Source organism: Manis pentadactyla, chromosome 11 (genome assembly GCF_030020395.1).
Source record: "Manis pentadactyla isolate mManPen7 chromosome 11, mManPen7.hap1, whole genome shotgun sequence".
In the NCBI taxonomy this organism is placed as follows: domain Eukaryota; kingdom Metazoa; phylum Chordata; class Mammalia; order Pholidota; family Manidae; genus Manis; species Manis pentadactyla.
Genome location: NC_080029.1, coordinates 80,628,148 through 80,634,810, shown reverse-complemented (window position 1 = coordinate 80,634,810; position 6,663 = coordinate 80,628,148). Strand labels below are relative to the sequence as shown.

The 6,663-nt window shown below is 41.5% G+C and overlaps 1 pseudogene; it reads left to right on the top strand.

Moving 5' to 3' along the window:
* The first annotated feature begins 4,048 nt into the window (after positions 1-4,048).
* Positions 4,049-4,931, top strand: LOC130679519 (olfactory receptor 11G2-like; annotated as a pseudogene).
* Positions 4,932-6,663: the final 1,732 nt, after the last annotated feature.

Genomic DNA, 6,663 nt, shown 5'->3' with positions numbered 1-6,663 from the left:
ACATATGCACCCTTTTGTTTATTACATCACTTTTTACAATGGCCAAGATACGGAAGCAACCTAAGTGTCCATCTGTAGATGAACGGATAAGGAAGATGTGGTACACATACACAATGCAATACTATCCAGCCATAAGAAAGAAACAAATCCTATCATTTGCAACAACATGGATGGGGCTGGAGGACATTATGCTCAGTGAAATAAGCCAGGCAGAGAAAGACAAGTGCCAAATGATTTCCCTCTTTTGTGGAGTATAACAATGAAGCAAAACTGAAGGAACAAAATGGCAGCAGACTCAGAGACTCCAAGAATGAACTAGAGGTTACCAAAGGGGAGGGGTGTGGGAGGGCAGGTGGGGAGGGAGGGAGAAGGGGATGGAAGTGTATTACGTTTAGTACACATGGTGTGAGGGATCACGGGGAGAACAGTGTAGCACAGACAAGGACATAGTGTATCCTTGGCATCTTGCTGCACTGATGGACAGTGACTGCACTGGGGCATGGGTGGGGACTTGATAATAGGGGAAAATGTAGTACCCACATTGTTTTTTCACGTGAAACCATCATAAGAGTGTATATCAATCATACCTTAATAAAAAAATGTTTTTAAAAAGCTGCCTGTTAGGCTCTCTTTAAAACCCTATTTAAAATGGTAACTCCTCTTCATTTCCAATCTACCCCTCTCACAACACTTCGTTTTCCTCAAATGAAAAATATTAAAATGACTTATTCACTGATTGACTTTTTTTTCTGTTGCTGCCCACACACAGTCTTCAGTTGAAATGTGCTATGCAAGCAGGAATTTGTTTCTATTTCGTTTACCCTGCTATACCCCCAGTGCGGGTGAAGCCCTCAATAAACATTTGTTGAGTAACCCTGTACCAGTCTTAACACTTAAATGTCATGTTTAAAGAGCTATCATAAAATTACAACTGAAATGTCTCTAAAATGACAAATCTGAAAATATGGGTGAGGAAAGAACTCTTTCTCTTTCTTCAAAAATAGAGACAGGGAGTTTTAATGATACGTCTTGCTAGTGCAGCTATGACGACAAGCTTCTTACCATTTACTTTAATGCCCAGGAACCTTCGGCAATGACTGGTTAGTGGAGGCATGAGAAAAGATAAGGACCTAGTTCTGTGCATGCACCATTCCTCAGGGAATAGCAGACATTGGGATTTGAGTACAAAGGAATGAAATTCAAAAACAATCTCATCTGCTGAAGAAATAGTTATATCAGGGGAGAGGGTCCCAAATGTCAAAAGGCCATGATGCAAGGAAATAATATAAACAGTTATGTGCATCTAGGATTTTTATTTTGACTACAAATATGAGCTTTGAAGGCAGCAAGAAACATCTCTCAAAATTCACTCTTTGCAACTCACGGCAGGTGGCATTACCGGATCACCCAATTTTTCACAAGTCCCTCGCATGCTTTTTGCTCCGGGGTAATATTTTCTCCCCACCCCCACCCCCCACCCGCCCTCTGACCTTTCTTCTCCACATGTATCCACATAACTGAAACTCTGCATGCTCTATTGCAAATGCTTAGTTTACCACATAAGTGGATTTACTGGCAAATGCTTTCTTCTTGTTCTGAAAATGTAAGTATCAGAATAAAATTCAGAGACAAGGTTTCAAAATATTAGTCTTTCTCTTATATCCTCAAATCTTGGAAATATTAATGAGTATTATGCACAAGAGGCCTGGAGAGAGTGTATGAAAATGTTTAACTGATAAATTACGGGGGACAGATTTATTATCAGTATCCTGGTGAATTTTGTTGCTTGTTCAATAGACCAAAAAAATGACAAAATTTCTGATTCCACTCTAATATCATATCTCTCCCACCCACATAGTGCAATCTGTTTCACTAATTTAATATGACTTGGTTTCATGGCAAATGACCTGTCCTTAAAGGACAAACCGTTCAGCGTCTGTGTGCTTCCTGTTTCTTGCATTTGCGGGATCTTTGCATTGTGACTTTTAAAGTGTGTGGACCCAAGCGATACTGTTCGGAAAACCCAGATGTGTGGGTATTAATACTGATCTGATTTACCATGGGGTCCCAAGGTCAGTGAAAATGACTAAGATAGCTTGGAGTAGGGCACCAACATATCAGGACACAGGCCAGAGCATGACAGACAAAAATGAAGTGAGTTTTAAAAACTCAGTCAAATTCAGTTATGAAGATAACCACTAAGACCTGTGTGGCAACTAAACGAGCTTTTTCATCAACAAAAGAAACAGCAGAATAGTTTGTGGGCATCCTATAAGTATGTTATTTTTGAAATGTACTCATATCAGCAGCCTCTCACATTAATAGTAATATCATGCTTTTTTTTTTTTTTCTCTTTGCCTCTGTGTATTCTGTGTGCTACTTGTGCTGAAGTACAATTTAAATGCTCGTAAGTGAAACGCACTCTGTTTTTCATTCCTAATGAATTTCCAAGATTCACTAACTCTACAATTTGCTGTCTCCAGAAAAGATGACATTTATTATTGCCCACATACTGTACAACAATCTCAGCTGAGAAAGTTACACAACTATTCAGAATAAAAATACTAAGTAATCCTTTTTTGAAAAGTATTCACTATACAATCATAACAAATCAAGAGAGGAATTTTTTGTCTTACAGGCCGAACAAAACACACACACACACACACACACACACACACAGACACACACACACACACACACGCAAACGCAAACACGAACCAAAAAAAGTCCCCTCATATAATTTGAGAAATCTGGGACCTGCCCTAATTGCCACCTGAGATGATGTGATTGTTATGGGAAACAGACTGAACTACCAGACTCCATTCAGAAAAGGTGCAGTCCACATAGCCTCATGGGCAATGAGATTATAAACAGCAGTCTTTCCACTTAATGCCAAATGTGGTGACGGCCATGAGTAGGTTTCTAAGGAGACAAGACATAGAAAAAGTTAAGCTTTGATTCAGTAACAACAAACTGGAGAAAGTTCAGGAGCAGGAGGGAGGGAAGCAAGACATTCCATGTCAACAGAAAATGCCTTGAATGGCCACAAATGTACCAGAGGCAAGTATAAAAACAAAAACACTTCAAACACAGAAAGGAGCAATCGAAGCGATTTAGAACACCACACACACAAATCTGAACATGCAAGTGAACTTTACCACCACACTTTTGGAAAAATTGGCCAAGTCTCATCCCATCAACAGTCCAGCCACTCAGAGCAGTGGCTCTCCCTAAGGTCAGGTGCCCCAAACGGCATATCTAGTTCTCACATTCACAAGAGAGGGCATTAAAATTTTCAACCAGGGAAATTTGAATGCCAAAGTGCAGGGCTCTTCCCCATGCTCTGGAGCTGAAGCCACCAGCTGGAGAGAGAGGGAAAGCATTTCCTACACACCAAACTTGTGTGGTCATGTCATACACATCTGTGCCGGAACGAGAGAGGCCCTTCGAGCCATCGCTTTGCAATACCATAAACAAGCACAGAGAGAGGAATATTTGCCCTGCCCCGTCACTGTTCCTCAGTGAGACACCACCTTTTCCAATGTGAGACTTGAGTAGTGCTTCATTTGGCGTTACTATCACTATTACTGATTATGATAAATTAGTTTTACAGAATGCTTTAGAAGAGATTTCATATACACTGATTTGCTTGTACAATACTCTGTACATGGTACGTAGATGAGGTTAACAAATAGAGGTTAAGTGACATATTCAAAGTTACAACTTCTGCACTCCTTATGTGTAAATCCTGTTCCTGACGTAACTGAGAGATTATAATTGAGAGATTACAACAAACCCTGTTTTTTATTTTATTTTTTGCATCTAATTAGAATGAAATCATACTCTTGGGGTATAGGTTGTGAGGATCAGCTTTGTTGTTTTAACAGAAACCTCATTCTGTATTTCTTTATGCAAAAACAAGGTAAGGACATTTGGTGGAAGAGCCAGCAAACCCCACTAGAGTGCAATAGCCGATGTCATCGCCGCGCCCTCCGAACTCATGAACGTGTCCGGCAGAGAAACCACCCACGCCGTCAGCCACTTTATCCTCATGGGCTTTCCCTCCAGGCCCGAAGCGCAGCTCCTCTACTTCGGGCACTTCTCTGCGGCCTACACCCTGACCCTGATGGGGGAACGCGGCCGTTGCCTGCGCTGTGCGGTGGGACCGACGCCTTCACAGCCCGATCGATGTACATCCTCTTGGGGAATTTCTCTCTCCTGGAACTATGTTATGTCACCACCACCACCGTCCCCAACATGTTGGCCAGCTACCCGTCCACAAGCAAGTCCATCTCCTTTGTGAGCTGTCTTGTGCAGTTCTCCTTCTTCTCTTCCGGGTGCGAAGAGGGCTTCTTCCTTTGCATCATGGCCTTTGACAGGCACCTTGCCGTGTGCCGCCCTCCGCGTTACCCGCGCATCATGACCAGACAGCTGTGCACGGGCCTCGTCGTCCTTGGATGGTCGTGTGGGTTCACCCTCCTACCTACCGCCAGTTGTCCTCATTTCTCAGCTGCCCTACCGTGGCCCAAACACCATCAGCCATTTCGTGTGTGATCCTGTCCCACTGATGGTGCTGTCGTGTTCTGATGACACCACCACACAGTTCATTTACTCGACCTTCAATTCTGTTTTCATGATCGGCCCCCTTCTCTTTATCCTTTGCTCCTACGCTCTGGTGACTCTGGCTGTGCTACGGATGCCCTCAGCAGCGGGCAAACGCAAGGCTTTCTCCACTTGTGCTTCTCATCTGGCTGTGGTGATCCTGTTTCTTTGGCTCTGTTACGGTGATGTGCGTTAGTCCCGGATCGGGACACCCAGTGGACATGGAAAAAATCGTTACTTTGTTTTATTCTGTGAAAACACCTCTGTGCATTCCGCTAATATATAGGCTCAGGAACAAGGAGATGAAGGCTGCTCTGAGGAAGATCCTGAGGACTGCCCAAGGTATTCATAAAATACAAAGAGCCAAATTCTTCTCTCAAACGCAACTGATCTCAAGACATGAGTGATATATTTGTCGACAAATTCATTAACTTTTATTAAGAAACTACTATAATGAGGGCCCATTATCATCCTAAGCAAGATGCAGTAATGTTATTTAAGAATGTTTTAACTAACAAGTGAATGCAACTGTGTTGAAGTTAGTATCAAGTAAATGAAATGATATGTATGTAAGTCAATCAGTCTCTATATGTAATTCAATTTCTAAAGAGAAGGTAGAAGCATGCTGTGCATTGCTGAGTTGAATTAACTAATATACATGTAGTAGAGATCATAGATTGCTTTGGGGATTAACACTCCAAACCAGTAGTTCTCCACTAACACGCACTGATTGATAAAGAAGTCTCGAATTTGAAGGAAGTCGCCGTGCCAGAGTGTAGCATGTGACTTGACTTTAAGGAAACAGAATAATAGCCGTGGCTGGACGGTAGTGATTGTTTAGGGTGTACAAGACAAGAATTAGGAATTTAAAGGTATTACTAACTTAGAATATAGCAAATAAAAGAGCTAAACATAAGAACCGGGGCACTACTCAGGGCATAACCCACTTTCGGGTAAATCCCATTTGAGTAACAGCTTCCGGTACTACTTGTAGTTTAGTGTTAGTACTGTGTGACTGTTTTTAAACTGCCATAAGCATCCTTAATACTAATACGACTTCTACTGCGTTTCTGTTGCCATTTTTTTTTTTTTCAAACATGGCTCTTCAACACATACTTTAAAAGAATCATAGTATGAAATGCAATTTTTACCAAATTGTAATTTGTAGTCTTCAAGAAGTCAATTCCTCTACAAAGTGAGGTGCCGCATCAATTGGGTTTTGTTTCATGAACAATCTGGGTTGAGAATACTTTCTGAAGATTAAAAGGCAGGATTTTTGAGTTCGGGGAAAGAAGTGGTTATCTTTCTTCTACTTCACAAAAGAAACAAAGAGCTGGACAATTGCCTGAAAGGTACGTCATATTGGAAGAAAATATGAACAATTTAGGACTTCGTGCACATGAACTACAACAGTAGATTTACAGTGCCGATGGCTTTAACACCGATTTTCATTCACGAAGGTTAAGGAATGTTTGTGACAATTCCATTCGTCTTTCATAATCACAGAAGAAAAAGGAAAAAGAAGAGATTCTTAATAAAACAGTGTGTTGATTGTGATAAAGGTGGAAGTGCCCGTTATTTGTTATTGCCTTTATTCTTGACCAACGTTTTCTCACCGATCTTAAATTCCACCTCATATTGTTTCTTTTTTGTATCATCAATATACGATTACATGAGCAGCATTGTGGTTACTAGATTCCTCCCATTATCAAGTCCCCACCACATACGCCATTACAGTCACTCTCCATCAGCATAGTAAGATGCTACAGAGCAGAGTCACTACTTGTATTCTCTGTGCCATGCGGTCTTCCCCTCCCCACCCCCACATTACCTGTGCTAATCACAACGCCCTTTATTCCCTTCTCCCATACTTCCCACCCACCACCACACCCAGTCCTTTTCTCTTTGACAACTGTTAGTCCATTCTTGGGTTCTGTGAGTTTGCTATTTTGTTCTTTCAGTTTTCCCTTTGTTCTTATGCTCCACAGATGAGTGAAAAATCATTTGGCACTTCTCTTTCTCTGCTTGGCTTATTTTATTTCACTGAGCATAAATAATAGC